Raw genomic sequence first — 18,207 nt, 5'->3', positions numbered from 1 at the left:
GTTACCTTGTTGGTGGCTTTAGCCATGAGGCACTTGGCGGTGATGTTCTCATTGGGTGAGTCAAAGAGGGACGCCCGAGGTGTTGTCGCAATGGCCACAGAGGCCATGGCAACCGTCTCGCCATCTTAATCATCATCATCCTCATTGTACTCTTCTTGTGCCACCAATCCCTTGGGAGGAGCCTTCTTGGTGAAGTGGATCTTGTTGGGGAAAGACTTGGCCTTGTCCTTCCGGATAAGTTTGCCACCATTGTCTTCCCTCTTCTCATAGGGGCACTCCGCAACAAAGTGGCTCACATTGCCGCAATTGTAGCAAGTCCTCACACGTTGCTTGCCCTTGATGCCACTTGAGTTGCTCTTGTTGAAGCTGGGCCATGAGTTCTTCTTGCTCCCAAATTGTCTTGAAGCGAGAGCCATGTGCTCATGATAATCATATTTTGTATCCTCGGGGTTGCCCTCCTCTTCTTCCTCTTCCTCCTCTTCTTCCACACTAGCCTTGGTCTTGAAAGCAAGATTGGGCTTCTTGGCTCTTTGAGAACACAATACCGCATTGTCGGCTGTCTTGTCCAAGATACTCATTGCCACAAACTCATCCAACACTTCCCTCGAGGACAAGGCGTGGAAGTCCGGCCTTTGAAGGATGACGGAGGACATGGCCTTATGGTAAGGCATCATGGCTTTGAGAAATTTCCGCTTGATCCAATTGTCATTTGTATCCTTGCTCCCATGATCTCGGAGTGAGACCACGAGTGTAGTTAGTCTCCTGTAGAGCTCACGAGGTTCTTCACCTTCATTCATATCAAATTCATCGGCTTCATCTTGCACCACTTCATAGTTGGAGCTTTGAATGCTTGCGCTTCCCTTGTAAAGGGAAACAACATGCTGCCATGCTTCCTTTGCCACGGTGAATGGTTGGAGATGCATAATATCTTCGGGAGGGATTGCATCTTGGATGATGAAGAGAGCATTCACGTTGACTTGATGATCCGCGGATTCTCTTGGGGTGAAGTTGCTTGGGTCATGCGGATAGAAACCTTGCTCAATGATTCTCCAAAGGTTAGTATTCACATGATTTAAATGACGTTTAAAGTGATATACCAAGCGTCAAAATCCTCATTTTTCACAATCTTAGGAGGAGAACCGGCATGATTTAAATGAGTGGAGGGAATCGGTCCTCCATAGGTAAGTGGAGGTTCCACATGGGCAAAGATGTCATTTCCACATTTACCACTAGACAAAGGAACTTTATCACTAGAAGCTTCCCCCTTGTCGGAGTTGGCAAACTTCACCTTGTTAGTGGGATCAACCACTTCCAATGGCGCTGTGGATACTTTAAGACCATTAAGAAAATCCTTAAGCACGCCTTTGACCTCAGCCGTCATGGAGGTTTTAAATGTGTCCAAAGGCACATTGAGTTCCTCACGTGAGACCGAGGTTCCCCCATCGGTTGTAGACGAGGACGGAATCACACCGGGGTGCTCCTCCTCACCGTCTACGGTGTCAACCATACTCTTCGGACGGCAAAGTCCTTAATAAAGAGATGAGGCTCTGATACCAATTGAAAGGATCAATATAGTTGACTGGAGGGGGGTGAATAGGCAACTAACAATTTTTAGCTTTTCTTTACCAATTTAAACTTTGCATCAAAGTAGGTTGTCTAGATATGCAACTAGGTGAGGAACCTATATGATGCAACAACAATAAGTAAACAAGCAAGCAAGGGAAGTAACACAAGATAAGCTTGCACGAGTAAAGGGATGAGATAACCAAGAGTGGAGTCGGTGAAGACAAGGATGTGTTACCGAAGTTCCTTCCCTTTGAGAGGAAGTACGTCTCCATTGGAGTGGTGTGGAAGCACAATGCTCCCCAAGAAGCCACTAGGGCCACCGTATTCTCCTCACGCCCTCACACAATGCGAGATGTCGTGATTCCATTATTGGCGCCCTTGAAGGTGGCGATCGAACCTTTACAAACAAGGTTGGGGCAATCTCCACAACTTAATTGGAGGCTCCCAACAACACCATGAAGCTTCACCACAATGGAGTATGGCTCCGTGATGACCTCAACCGTCTAGGGTGCTCAAACACCCAAGAGTAACAAGATCCGCGAGGGATTAGTGGGGGGAATCAAATATCTCATGGTGGATGTGTAGATCTAGGCCTTCTCAACCAATCCCTAGGAGATCAATAAGTTTGATCGGCTAGGGAGAGAGATCGGGTGAAAATGGAGCTTAGAGCAACAATGGAGCTTACAGGTGGAAGAGGTAGTCAACTCGGAGAAGAAGACACCCCTTATATAGTGAAAGAACAAATCCAACCGCTATCCACTTAACCAGCCTGCGACCTGCGGTACTACTGCACCAAACAAGCGGTACTACCGCAAGGGCTCATGGTACTACCGCAGCGAACCATGGTACTACCGCTGCCACGGCAGGGCCTAAGACCAGTCCTGAAGCGCTAAGGTAAGGAGCGGTAGAACCGCTGGCACGGTACTACCATGCCCCCTTGCGATACTACCGCAAGGCAGGAATGGACTAGGCCAGGAAGGCACAGACATATAAAAATACATCTGTGACTACTTCCGCTGAGTTTTGGTCCATGCAAAAATCCGACAAGGCACTACCGCAGACCTGGAGCATAGGGCGCGGATGTAAAAAAATTACATCCGCCCCTACCACCGCTCTTGCTGCTGAGCCTGGCCAGAGCGCATGGTACTACCGCGCACATGGAGCACTACTACCGCGTACGACGCGGATGTAAAAAAATTACATTTGCCCCTACTACCGCACTAGCAGTAGCGCCTGCCCTGAGGCCACGATACTACCGCTCCCGAGGTGCGGTACTACCATGAGAACTTGTGGTACTACCGCGGCAGAGGCCGGTACTACTGCAAGGTCCTCCAGTACTACCGCTCTGAGGAGCAGTACTACCGCATGCCCCAGTACAGCAACACAAGGAGACCTTCATTTTGCATAGACAAGGAGACGGAGGATGCTCCAAAGAGACAAAGGAAAGGTGCTGCAAAAGGATTTGACGTGTACGTGATGATTCCACCCAAACCTTTCCAAAGCGGACCCCCTCTTAATAGTACGGCTTTTCCTACGACTCAAATCCACCGAAAAGAAACGTAGAGAGACGCCATCTTCAATAGTCTTCGAGGGGCACCAAATTGTCTGGTGCCTAGTCATGATATGTCTGAAATACTCCATGCACACGATTAGTCCGCAAAAGCATTGTCATCCATCACAAAAACAACTAAGGGATAAATATGCCCTTACACGGGGCCTGCGAGAGAGAAAGCGGGGCCCTACACAACATAGCGAGAAGAAGCTAAGAAGAGTTTGTGAAAAAAGGGAAGCAAATGCAAGACAAAACAACAAAAGCACTTATGCGGACACCATCGGGAGCTGCTTCGGGCCCTTCTGGATGATGGCTGCCCTCGCGACCTCTTGCCGCTTGGTCGCGGCGACCGAGGCCTTGGCCTTATTCGACGGCTGGTTGCCGAACATCCCGGTGTTGGCCCGGCGTTTCGGCATGCCGAGTGCTCCAGTCGGCGTCGTCGAAGAGCCGGCGCCTGTCCTGTCGGTGGCGAGGGCGCGGCGCGGCTCATCGTCGTCCGACCACTCCCCAAGGCCACCTCCTACGGATCCATGATGTCTACTACACAACCTTCTTCTTGTAGACGTTGTTGGGCCTCCAAGTGCAGAGGTTTGTAGGACAGTAGCAAATTTCCTCAAGTGGATGACCTAAGGTTTATCAATCCATGGGAGGCGTAGGATGAAGATGGTCTTTCTCAAGCAACCCTGCAACCAAATAACAAAGAGTCTCTTGTGTCCCCAACACACCCGATACAATGGTAAATTGTATAGGTGCTCTAGTTCGGCGAAGAGATGGTGATACAAGTGCAATATGGATAGTAAATAATGGTTTTTGTAATCTGAAAATATAAAAACAGTAAGGTAACTAATGATAAAAGTGAGCACAAATGCTATTGCAATGTGTTGAAACAAGGCCTAGGGTTCATACTTTCACTAGTGCAAGTTCTCTCAACAATAATAACATAAATGGATCATATAACTATCCCTCAACATGCAACAAAGACTCACTCCAAAGTCACTAATAGCGGAGAACAAACGAAGAGATTATGGTAGGGTACGAAACCACCTCAAAGTTATCCTTTCTGATCGATCTATTCAAGAGTCCGTAGTAAAATAACACGAAGCTATTCTTTCCGTTCAATCTATCATAGAGTTCGTACTAGAATAAAACCTTAAGACACAAATCAACCAAAACCCTAATGTTACCTAGATACTCCAATGTCACCTCAAGTATCCGTGGGTATGATTATACGATATGCATCACACAATCTCATATTCATCTATTCAGCCAACACAAAGAACTTCAAAGAGTGCCCCAAAGTTTCTATCGGAGAGTCAAGATGAAAATGTGTGCCAACCCCTATGCATAAGTTCACGAGGTCACGGAACTCGCAAGTTGATCACCAAAACATACATCAAGTGGATCACGTGATATCCCATTGTCACCACAGATAAGCACATGCAAGACATACATCAAGTGTTCTCAAATCCTTAAAGACTCAATCCGATAAGATAACTTCAAAGGGAAAACTCAATCCATTACAAGAGAGTAGAGGGGAAGAAACATCATAAGATCCAACTATAATAGCAACGCTCGCGATACATCAAGATCGTACCACCTCAAGAACACGAGAGAGAGAGAGAGAAAGAGAGAGAGAGAGAGAGAGAGATCAAACACATATCTACTGGTACATACCCTCAGCCCCGAGGGAGAACTACTCCCTCCTCGTCATGGAGAGCGCCGGGATGATGAAGATGGCCACCGGAGAGGGATTCCCCCCTCCGGCAGGGTGCCAGAACGGGTCTAGATTGGTTTTCGGTGGCTACAGAGGCTTCTGGCGGTGGAACTCCAGATCTATTCCACTCCCCGATGTTTTTAGGGTATATGGACATATATAGGTGAAAGAAGTCGGTCAGGGGAGCCACGAGGGGCCCACGAGGGTGGGGGCGCGGCCAGGGGGCAGGCGCACCTCCCAGCCTCATGGCCACCTCGAAGCTTCCTTGACGTCAACTCCAAGTCTCCTGGATCACGTTCGTTCCAAAAATCACGCTCCCGAAGGTTTCATTCCGTTTGGAATCCATTTGATACTCCTTTTCTGTGAAACACTGAAATAGGCAAGAAAACAACAATTTGGGCTGGGCCTCCAGTTAATAGGTTAGTCCCACAAATAATATAAAAGTGTATATTAAAGCCCATAAACATCCAAAACAGATAATATAATAGCATGGTGCAATCAAAAATTATAGATACGTTGGAGACGTATCAATCCACCTGCTTCCTCGCCGCCGCCTCCTGCGGCATCGTACTCCTTCATGGCGGCCGCCCCCAGCTCGGTGTCGTCCACGCCGCTTTCCGCGCGGTCCGCCAGGAATTGATGGCCTAGGGCCGGCACGCCAGTTGCTGTCTGGCCCGGGAAACGCTGCATCGCAGCCGGATGGTCAAGCGGCAAGAAGAATTTTGGGCAAGCAAAGAAAGAAAATCAGAAGACTTATCGGAGGTGGCCGGTTGACGCGGCCATATAGCTCTTTGTCGAACGGCCAACTTCCCTCGACGAGCTTGCAATCGGAGAAGTGGTGGATCAGCCAGACCACCTCTGTGTCCAGTGGCACCTTGGCGGACATCCAACACGGGTCCCGGAGCCCGCTCATGTTGCTGATCAGGTGGGGCTGGGTTTGAAGAGGCAGCACCCGGCACTCCACAAAAGCGGCTAGTAGATCCGAGGCCTTGAGGCCCTCCGACTCCGTCATCTCTTGGAGTCGGATGAGAGCGGTGGAGACGGCGGCCGACAGCGCCCTCGGCCGGAACTTCCAGTTGGTGCGAGGCCCAACAGGCGGGATGGCTACGTAAGCCGGCAGGTTGATGTAGTCCCGCGTCGCATGGATGTTCTGGATGTAGAAGTACGACTTCTGCCAGAGCTTGGCAGACTGCAGCAGTGCGAGGGCCGGGAAGCGGACCCCAGAGCCAGTGCGCTGCATCGTGACACAGGCCCCGCACTGGGCCGCCTCATCCTTGGTGGTGGTGCCGAGCTTGAGGTAGAAGAGCTCCCCCCACAGCTCAAGCGAGGGAAAGACGCCGAGGTACCCCTCATAGAGAGTGACAAAGGCGACGAGCAGCACCACCGTGTTCGGCGTGAGATGGTGGGGCTGAAGTTGGTAGAAGTCGAGGAAGGAATGAAGAAACCCACTCACCGGCAGGCCGAAGCCGCGGATGAAGTGCGATCGGAAGACGACGTGCTCGCCGTCCTCCGGCGCCGGTGAGATCTCCCTCACCGGGGGAACACACACCTTCATGTGCGTCGCACAGGGAAGCCGCCGCGTCTGGCGGAGGAACTCAAGGTGGTCTTCATGGATGTTGGAGCCGTCCCAGTCGCCGTGGTGTCCGCCGCACGCCATGGACGTGGTTGCTCGGTGGCGGCACGGAGCGATCACACGATGGCGAGGCCGCAGTGGTTCGGAGAAGTCAGCCGATGATGGGTGTCGGTGTCAAAACCGGCAGATCTCGGGTAGGAGGTCCTGAACTGTGTGTCTAAGGTCGATGGTAACATGAGACAGGGGACACGATGTTTACCCAGGTCCGGGCCCTCTCTATGGAGGTAATACCCTACGTCCTGCTTGATTGATATTGATGAATACGAGTATTACAAGAGTTGATCTACCTCGAGATCATAATGGCTAAACCCTAGAAATCTAGCCTGTATAAACCTGGGAATAGTTTGTAATCCAAACTATACCCAGGCCAACCAATGCATGTACAAGTCCAGCGCTCAAGCCAAACCAAACCAGATTGCAAATGGTACAATCCAAACCAATCCAAACTGTATTTATTTTCAATCCAAATCCACCCAGTCCATTTTCTACATATAGTTTGAACCCAAAGTTTCAAACTATGGTTTAGTAAGCAGCAACTGGAACATTGGACTTGGACCCCAAACTTGACATGTACATACAAAACTACGAAACGCATGAAGCACGTACAAACATCGGCTAGCTTGGTGTGTGCTTGGTCTGAAGAGCTTCAGTGTACTTACTCCGTGCGTGCACCTCAAGAGCAGATGGTGACGCCGTCCGCGGAGATGGTGGCAAGACCCTTTGGTAGATCGCTGTGCCGATGATCTTGACCGGGTCTTCCAGTTCCTCATCGGCTTCGTCACTGTTGCCTTTGTCGGCTACATCGGCAAGGTCGAGCTCACGGCCATCTCCAATGTCAACAACATCGTCCAAGGCCTCGGCTTTGGGCTCCTCGTGTTCTGCATGAAGGAGTTGGCTTTTGTCACCGTAGATATTGGTGCTGGCTGGATGATACACACACTCATGTCGCTCATCTGCGGCGGTGGTGGCGGCTCCCAAACCTAGTGCCAGTCTTGTGTGATATGAGGTCAAACTGATCGCTAGACTGGTTTTTATCCATGGACTAAAATGGTTTGAGACCAATTTGTCTCTGTCTAGACCAAACCAACCCAATCTATTAATTACAGAAGCCCACACCAAACCACATTACAATAGAGGCTCAACCCATTTCAACCAAACCAAAGCAGTCCAACAGGAAAACCAAATTGAAACTATGGTTTCAGACCAAACTATTCCCAGGTTTAAGCCTGTATGACTATGGTAATGAATATCTCTCTCTCCGGACTAAACCCTCTGGTTTATATAAACACCAGGAGGATCTAGGGTTACATAAGGTCAGTTACAAAGAAAGGAATCTACACATTTGATCGCCAAGCTTGCCTTCCACGCCAAGGAGAGTCCCATCCAGACACGGGTGCAGTCTTCGGTCTTCGTATTTTCACAGCCCATCAGTCCAGCCCATGGCTAACAGGCTGGACGCCCGAGGACCCCTTAGTCCAGGACTCCCTCAGTAGCTCCTGAACCTGGCTTCAATGACAAGGTATCCGGCGCATAGATCTGTCTTCGGCATTGCAAGGCGGGTTCCTCCTTCCGAACTCCAAGATAGTCTTCGGACAAAACAATCGTGTCCAGATCTGCAACACACAGCCGTAGAGAGTATAATATTTCACGAATCCAATCTGATGATCACTTTAGTAACGTGACGTGATGTCAGTCCGGCCATAATTTCGAACCATTTTTGGTCTTCCACTCCCCATTTCAAGACACGGTTGCCATTGGCACGTCTTGTCAAAGTAGAGATCGTGTCCCCTTATTGTGGGATTTTCATCTATTGGGGCATGGGTAACCCAACTGTGCCTGTTTACACAGCCCTTGGGAATAGGCGAGGTTTAAGGTGAGTGGGGAGGCGTTCGATATTCACTACCTTTATAAGGGGATAAGGATTCCCCCTTCTTCTCCCATGCCTTCTCTCTTCCTTTGCCCTTCCACTCTTAAGCTCCAGCGCCCAAGCTCGCATCTTCTTCCCACTCAAGCTAGCACTGAACCATGTCCGGATCCGGAGGTCAAGGCAAGTGGATGGTTGTAGCGACCAGACCTCAAACAGTCTGATCTCTGTGCTCCGGTGTCATCCCTGGATTAGTAATGCTGACACCACACAGTACTCGAAGGATTTATAGCAGAGTAGCAATCACACACTTATTACATCGAGTGTCTCAAAAGAGAACTTATTACAATAAATATGGCTTAAGGCCATCTAATAACGATAACAGCAGAAGGCTTGGAAGATAAGTGAGTCCATCAACTCCAGCGGCATCACTGAGTATAGAACCACGACCTAAAAACTCCTTATTCGTCATCTGAAAAGTCTGCAACATTAACGTTGCAGCCCGAAAACGGGTCAGCACATGGAATATGCTGGCAAGGTAACACATAGAGAGTAATGGAATGCAACAGCTATACTATATGCATATTTGGCTGGTGGAAAGCTCTATGGTTACAGTTTTTGCGTAAAGCCAATTTTTCCCTACTTCAAAGGAATAAATTTAATTACTATCATGGTGGTTGTTAAACATTGAGAATGGTTGACAGCATTCTCAATCCCAATTAAAATAACATCATTAAACCCAACAAAATTAACTTTAGAGTAACATGTTGAGATTCACATGATAATCCAGGTACTAGATACTCAAGATGTCCATAACCGGGGACACGGCTAACCATGATTAGTTTGTTACACTCTGCAGAGGTTTGCGCACTTTTCCCCACAAGACTCGATCGCCTCCGTTGGATTTCTCGCACTACATGGTGTTTGAGAAACGGATGAGCGAGACACAGTCTTTCAGAAGCGCTAGCACCTTACGATGGATAGACCGGTACACCTACTTTCCCCTACATCTGCTAGTCTACCCTGTAAGAGTTCGCACAACTTAATCAACTATGCCAGAGCCCATAATGGCTTGTGGCTGCACACGGAAGTTTCTAGTATGAATAATCTCATGATCCCTTTGAGCCTGGGTGGCGGTCCAAAAGAAAAACAGGAAAGTCCTGGAATACCCAGGTGCCTCAATCCACCCAGATGTGTGTTTAGGTTGCCACCTTAGAGAAACCATTAATTAACAATCTCACATCTGCCATGGATATCACTCACCCAATCCACGTCTACTAGCATAGCATGGCATAAGCAAACGCAGAAGTAACTCCCAAAGGTTTGATAATAAACAGGTAATAGGTACTACCTCATCTACTTCCCATCCCACAATTTAATTAGATCCTAATCATGCAATGTGTGAGGATTGATCTAATGCAATAAAACTGGGTGGTAGAAAAAGGTATGATCAAAGTGTTACTTGCCTTGCTGATGATCCGCGAAACCTAGAGATTCGAAATAACAGGCGGCGCACTCCGGGTCTTCTATCACAGACAAACCAACAAGCATACAATAAGTACTCATCTAATGCATAGGTAAAACTCAAGTAGAAGATCTAACCAGAAAGTTCAACTTAAGAACCCTGGTTTGCAAAAAGAATCAAATCGAACGAAGCAAAGAAAGTCAAACGGCGAAAGAAAACAACTTCGTTCTAGTAATCTGGATCTAGGGCAAATTTTACAGTAGCAAAAACTTGTTTTAAGTTGATTATTCGGAAAGAGGGTTTCGAGACTAAACTCCAGGCGCTTGAATCGCCTAATTCCGATAAACGAGCGAAAACTTATACTAAAACGAAAATCGGATCAAAAATCGCGATCAGAAAATAATCGCGGAAAATCCGACGAAAAAGAAAAAAACGACGAACAGAAAAAAATATTTTTTTAAATGGCACGGAAGTCGAGGTGGCGACGAACCTCGGGCGGCGTGCAACTCCGGCGAGTCGGCGGCGGGTCCGTCGACGGCGGCGGCGGCGGCTAGGGTTTCAGGCGCGGCGTGGGCTATGGGCTGGGGGCTCGGGTGCGGCGCTATATAAAGGCGCCCCCGGGCGGAGTCCCGCTCGGGTACGGCCCATAGTCGGTTTCATTTTTTTTAAATAATTACGCTCGAAAGAAAAAATAAAAAGAAATACTAAACGGACTCCAAAAATCACAAAATAAATTTTCCCTGGTTTCTAAAATCAAGCGCGATAAAGTGAACATTTATCTGGGCCCAAAATGCAATTTTGAAAAATGCGCATTTTTCCTAAATTCAAATAAAAATACCGAAAAACTCCGAAATAAATCTTATTTGATTTTTTTATTAAATCCTCAATATTTCTATATTTTGGGAAGTCATTTTATTCCCTCTCTCATATTTTTGTAATAGAAATAATTGATGATAAAATAAATAAAATCAAATGATCCTGTTTACAAAATTTGAGAAAACTCAAATATGTAAATAACGAAATCCCCAACTCTCTCCGCGGGTCCTTGAGTTGCTTAGGATTTTCTTGGATCAAAACCAAAAGCAAAATAAAATATGATATGCATGGTGATCTAATGTATAACATTACAAATTGAAAAATTGGGATGTTACAAACCTACCCCCCTTAAGATGAATCTCGCCCTCGAGATTCGGGTTGGCTAGAAAATAGGTGAGGGTGGTCCTTGAGCAGATCTTCCTCTCGCTCCCAGGTGGCTTCATCCTCCGTGTGGTGGGTCCACTGAACTTTGCAAAACTTGATAACCTTGCTGCGAGTAACTCGGCTGGCAAACTCGAGAATCTTGACTGGTTTCTCCTCATAGGTCAAATTGTTATCCAACTGAATTGCTTCTAATGGCACTGTGTCTCTCAAAGGTATGTCAGCCATCTCCGCGTGACACTTCTTCAACTGAGAAACGTGGAACACATCATGAACTCCTGTCAATCCTTCTGGCAATTCCAACTTGTAGGCCACTTCTCCCATACGCTCCAAAACTCGATATGGCCCTACAAATCGTGGCGCTAACTTCCCCTTAACTCCAAAGCGCTTAATCCCTCGAAGTGGGGATACTCGAAGATAAGCTCTGTCTCCGACTTCGTAAACTGTCTCCTTGCGTTTAGAATCTGCGTAGCTCTTCTGCCTGGACTGGGCTACCTTGAGCCTATCGCGAATCAACTTCACCTTCTGTTCAGACTCTTTAATCAGATCTGGTCCAAACAACTGGCGGTCTCCAACTTCATCCCCATGACAACGGTGTCCTGCACCTCCTTCCGTACAGAGCTTCGAAAGGGGCCATCTTCAAACTGGTTTGGTAACTGTTGTTGTAAGAGAACTTTGCATATGGCAAATTATCGTCCCAACTAGATCCATAATCTAGCGCACAAGCTCTCAGCATATCCTCCAGAATCTGATTGACTCTCTCGGTCTGTCCATCTGTCTGCGGATGAAAAGTTGTACTAAATTCTAGCCTAGTACCCAAAGTCTCATGCAACTGCTTCCAGAACTTTGAGGTAAACTTGGTTCCTCTATCTGATACGATACTCCTCGGAACTCCATGCAAACATACGATCCTGGTCATGTATATCTTTGCCAACTTAGCACTGGTGTAAGTGGTCTTTAATGGGATGAAATGAGCTACCTTCGTCAATCGATCAACTACGACCCAAATCGAGTCATAGCCTGAACGAGTCCTTGGTAATCCCGTGATAAAATCCATGCCTAGCCTATCCCACTTCCATTCAGGTATCGGCAATGGTTGCAACAATCCTGCTGGCTTCTGATGCCCTGCCTTTACTCTCTGACATACGTCACAAACTGCTACATACTCCGCAATATCCTTCTTTATTCTGGTCCACCAGAAAATATCCTTCGAATCCAAATACATCTTGGTATTTCCTAGGTGAATCGAATACGGTGAATCATGTGCCTCTGCAGAATCAACTTTCTGATCTCCGGGTCATTGGGTACATAAACACGGTCTTCAAACCATAGGGTGTCGTGCTCATCCTCACGAAATCCTTTAGCTTTTCCTTTGCTCAGTTTCTCCTTTATAGTGGCAATCTCTTTGTCAGTTTTCTGAGCTTCCCTGATTTTGTCCATCAAAGTTGACCGAATTTCCAATGCTGCTACACAGCCTCTCGGAACTATTTCCAAGCATAGTTCACGAAGATTTTCTGCTAACTCCTTGGGTATTTCTCCCGTCATTAACGTATTGACATGGCTCTTGCGTCTTAATGCATCAGCTACTACATTAGCTTTTCCAGGATGATAATGCAACCTCATATCATAATCCTTGATGAGCTCCAACCATCTCCTTTGTCTGAGGTTCAACTCCTTCTGCGTGAAAATGTACTTCAAACTCTTGTGATCCGTGTACACCTCACAATGATTTCCAATGAGTAAATGTCTCCATGTCTTCAATGCATGAACTACGGCTGCTAACTCCAAATCATGCGTGGCGTAATTCAACTCATGGGGCTTCAGTTGTCGTGAAGCATACGAAACAACTCTCCCTTCCTGCATAAGCACTGCTCCAAGTCCTCGACGTGAAGCGTCGCAATACACCTCATAATCCTTGGTTTGATCTGGCAAAATCAACACCGGTGAGGTAACCAAGCATTTCTTCAACTCCTGGAAACTAGCCTCACACTCCTCAGTCCATTTGAACTTAGTATCCTTCTTCAGCAACTCCGTCATAGGCTTCGCAATCTTTGAGAAATTCTCAATTAACCTCCGGTAGTATCTTGCGAGTCCAAGAAAACTCCGGATCTCTCCAACGGTTGTTGGTGCTTCCAAATTGGTCACGGTTTCAACTTTAGCGGAATCTATAGCTATAACTTCTCCAGATATAACGTGTCCGAGGAATCCTACCTCCTTCAACCAAAACTCACATTTGCTGAACTTGGCATATAATTGATGTTCTTTGAGCTTTCCAAGTACCAAACGCAAATGCTCCTTATGCTCCTCTTCATTCTTTGAATAAACTAGGATATCATCAATGAACACTATGATGAACTTATCCAAAAACTCCATAAACACTTTGTTCATCATGTTCATAAAATAGGCAGGCGCGTTAGTCATACCAAATGACATAACGGTATACTCATACAGCCCATACCTGGTGGTAAAAGTTGTCTTCGGAATATCATGTTCTTGTATCTTCAACTGGTGGTATTCTGATCGCAAATCGATCTTGGTAAACACTTTAGCCCCTTGCAATCGATCAAACAGATCACTGATCATTGGTAGCGGGTACTTGTTTTTGATTGTTACTTCGTTCAATCCTCGATAATCAACAACCATTCTTAACGATCCATCCTTCTTCTCCACCAGAAGTACTGGTGATCCCCAAGGCGAAGAACTTGGGCGAATGTAACCTTTATCCAGTAACTCCTTAATCTGCTTCTTAATTTCCACCAAATCTTTTGCTGGCATCCTATATGGTCACTTCGATATTGGCCCAGTGCCTGGCTAAAGCTCAATCAAAAACTCAATATCTCTATCTGGTGGCATGCCTGGCAACTCTTCTGGAAATACATCAGGAAAATCCTTTACCACTGGTACTTCCTCCTGCACCACTCCTAATAAGGAATTTACTTGTGTCCTGTTTGGCGCATGTCGGGATACATACTTGATCCTTCTTCCTTCTGGCGTTGTGAGCAAAATTGTCTTACTGGCGCAATCGATGTTTCCTCCATACATCGACAGCCAATCCATACCAAGAATCACATCCAAACCTTGGGATTCCAGAATAATTAAATCCGTTGGGAAAACATGCCTTCCTATACTTAATGGAACTTGAAAACATCCTTGACTGGCCATGTACTCTGCTCCTGGTGAGCTTACCAGCATAGGTGTTTTAAGAATCCTAGTGGGCAGGCTATACTTTTCCACAAATCCCCTTGATATGTATGAATGTGATGCACCAGTATCAAAAAGAACGAGTGCAGTAAATGACTTAACCAAAAACTTACCTATTACTGCATCGGGCTGAGCTTCAACCTCCTCCACATTAATATGGTTCACCTGTCCCCTGTTGAAAGGGTTCAGCTTATTTCCAGAGCTTCCATTGCCGTTTTGGCCTTCAGGACATTCATTGGCATAATGTCCAGTCTTGGAACACTTGAAACAGGTGACTTGACTCAGATCTCTTTTTGGCTGGGGTTGATGGGGTGTTGCTGTTCTGTCCATTGCTTCCTCCATTCCCATTACCATTCTTGGTGCCATTGTGATTGTGCGAGCTACCTACTCCATGGGTATGCTGAAAATGTCCTCCTGGTCTAGGGGTAAAACGTGGCTTCTGCTGAGCTCCTGAATTATACTTTCCTTGTCCATACTTCCTCTTGCGGTTCTCAATTTGCTGCTGCTTCCCTTCAATCATAAGAGCACGATTTACCAACTCCTGGTAGTTGTTGAAGGTGGCTACCATCAACTGCATACTCAACTCATCATTCAATCCTTCCAGGAATTTCTCCTGCTTAGCTGCATCCGTAGCAACGTCATCTGGGGCATAACGTGCTAGCTTACTAAACTCCTCCACATACTGGCCAACTGTCCGTCCTCCTTGGCGCAAGTTATGAAACTCACGCTTCTTCATGGCCATTGCTCCTGCTGAAACATGGGCAGTACGAAAAGCCTGCTGAAATTGGTCCCATGTGACAGTGTCGACTGGGAAGGTGGCTGTGAAATTCTCCCAGCAGGATGCTGCGGGTCCTTCTAATTGATGTGCGGCAAACTTCACCTTCTCCACATCTGTGCATCCTGCTGTGGTCAACTCCCTAGCTATCTTGCGGAGCCAATCGTCTGTTACTATCGGCTCGGTGCTACTGGAAAACACCGGCGGATTCAGCCTAAGAAAACGGGCTAAGTGGTCAACAGGTGGTGGTGGTGGTGGGTTGTTGTTGTTGTTCCCCTGATTCTGATTCTGAACTAGCAACTGCATCAAGGTGTTCTGCTGCTGGATCAACTGGGTGAGCTCCGGCGGAAAGGCAAATCCGGGGTCACGTCTCGGAGGCATCTGAGGGTTTTAGAAAAGATGAGATATAAGAATAGAGGGGGTCTAAAGAGAAAACACTACCCATATGCACATGAGGCAAAAGCACACAATTCACTTCATTCAATCAAACAAGGCATACAATCGATCTAACTATCGCAAAGTGCTCGGACTACTATATTTACATGGTGGACTACTACTACTGGTGAGGTGGTCTACTAGAAATATTCTACGGTTGTAGACTCCATGATATCTGCTCCTGCTTCATCAACATAGTCATCATTGCTACTATCTTGTTCCGAGTCGGTGCAGCAATGATGATGTAGTCTTCCGGGCTAATCTCCTTGGGTTCTTCGTCTTCATCTACTGGTGTCGGGCCTCCCATAAATATTCCAATCTTCTTGATCAGGTCGTCATTCTTCTCCACCAATACTTCAATTTCTTCTTCATAGTCTTCACGTGTAGCCTTGAGTTCTTCCTCCAGTTCCTTGATTCTAGTCTTAGCCTTCTTCAGATCTATCATGTCGGCGCACATCTGATTCTCCTGTCGTCGAATGTGCTGATTTAACTCCTGAATAAAAGCTACAATTGATCTATCTTTCCTGGTGCTGATCATCTCCCAGTGTTCATCTCGGCGCCCACAAATCTGGTAGATAGTATCCTTGAGATCCTTGCGGTAGACTTCTCCAATGCGTCCCATGGCGATGTGAGCTGCCATACTCTTTCCTAAACTCCAAGTTGGTGCATCAAAAGAAAACTCTATGGGCTCAGTGACTGGCATGAACGTCCTTCCTGGAACTTGAACTTGAATCATCCAGCGCTCTTCTTCAGGTAAAGCGGTGTTGTAGGTTCTCGTGAAGCTTGGTATTCCTATGTTCAGGTATCTAGTGACTTCCTTCAAGTGGCGTCCAAAGGGTGTATCTTCATCTGGTTGGGTGAACTTGTTCCTTGCATCCGCCATCCTAAAGAGTAGAAAAGATGAGAGGTCAGAAGAGAAGAGAGTGAGTAGTGATCTAGGTCTTTAGCTTAGTGGTCGTGTCCTACAGTCAGCGTGTGCTCTGATACCATCTCTGTAGAGACCAGACCTCAAACAGTCTGATCTCTGTGCTCCGGTGTCATCCCTGGATCAGTAATGCTGACACCACACAGTACTCGAAGGATTTATAGCAGAGTAGCAATCACACACTTATTACATCGAGTGTCTCAAAAGAGAACTTATTACAATAAATATGGCTTAAGGCCATCTAATAACGATAACAGCGGAAGGCTTGGAAGATAAGTGAGTCCATCAACTCCAACGGCATCACTGAGTATAGAACCACGACCTAAAAACTCCTTATTCGTCGTCTGAAAAGTCTGCAACATTAACGTTGCAGCCCGAAAACGGGTCAGCACATGGAATATGCTGGCAAGGTAACACATAGAGAGTAATGGAATGCAACAACTATACTATATGCATATTTGGCTGGTGGAAAGCTCTATGGTTACAGTTTTTGCGTAAAGCCAATTTTTCCCTACTTCAAAGGAATAAATTTAATTACTATCATGGTGGTTGTTAAACATTAAGGATGGTTGACCGCATTCTCAATCCCAATTAAAATAACATCATTAAACCCAACAAAATTAACTTTAGAGTAACATGTTGAGATTCACATGATAATCCAGGTACTAGATACTCAAGATGTCCATAACCGGGGACACGGCTAACCATGATTAGTTTGTTACACTCTGCAGAGGTTTGCGCACTTTTCCCCACAAGACTCGATCGCCTCCGTTGGATTTCTCGCACTACATGGTGTTTGAGAAACGGATGACCGAGACACAGTCTTTCAGAAGCGCTAGCACCTTACGATGGATAGACCGGTACACCTACTTTCCCCTACATCTGCTAGTCTACCCTGTAAGATTTCGCACGACTTAATCAACTATGCCAGAGCCCATAATGGCTTGTGGCTGCACACGGAAGTTTCTAGTATGAATAATCTCATGATCCCTTTGAGCCTGGGTGGCGGTCCAAAAGAAAAACAGGGAAGTCCTGGAATACCCAGGTGCCTCAATCCACCCAGATGTGTGTTTAGGTTGCCACCTTAGATAAACCATTAATTAACAATCTCACATCTGTCATGGATATCACTCACCCAATCCACGTCTACTAGCATAGCATGGCATAAGCAAACGCAGAAGTAACTCCCAAAGGTTTGATAATAAACAGGTAATAGGTACTAACTCATCTACTTCCCATCCCACAATTTAATTAGATCCTAATCATGCAATGTGTGAGGATTGATCTAATGCAATAAAACTGGGTGGTAGAAAAAGGTATGATCAAAGTGTTACTTGCCTTGCTGATGATCCGCGAAACCTAGAGATTCGAAGTAACAGGCGGCGCACTCCGGGTATTCTATCGCAGACAAACCAACAAGCATACAATAAGTACTCATCTAATGCACAGGTAAAACTCAAGTAGAAGATCTAACCAGAAAGTTCAACTTAAGAACCCTGGTTTGCAAAAAGAATCAAATCGAACGAAGCAAAGAAAGTCAAACGACGAAAGAAAACAACTTCGTTCTAGTAATCTGGATCTAGGGAAAATTTTACAGTAGCAAAAACTTGTTTTAAGTTGATTATTCGGAAAGAGGGTTTCGAGACGAAACTCCAGACGCTTGAATCGCCTAATTTCGATAAACGAGCGAAAAGTTATACTAAAACGAAAATCGGATCAGAAATCGCGATCAGAAAATAATCGCGGAAAATCCGACGAAAAAGAAAAAAACGACGAACAGAAAAAAAAATTAATGGCACGGAAGTCGAGGCGGCGGCGAACCTCGGGCGGCGTGCAATTCCGGCGAGTCGGCGGCGGGTCCGGCGATGGCGGCGGCGGCG

Source organism: Triticum urartu, chromosome 2A (assembly GCF_056163025.1).
Source record: "Triticum urartu cultivar PI428250 chromosome 2A, HENAU_Tu73, whole genome shotgun sequence".
NCBI classification, from domain to species: Eukaryota; Viridiplantae; Streptophyta; class Magnoliopsida; order Poales; family Poaceae; genus Triticum; species Triticum urartu.
The sequence above is the reverse complement of the archived record's forward strand: the minus strand, read 5'-3'. Positions refer to the sequence as shown.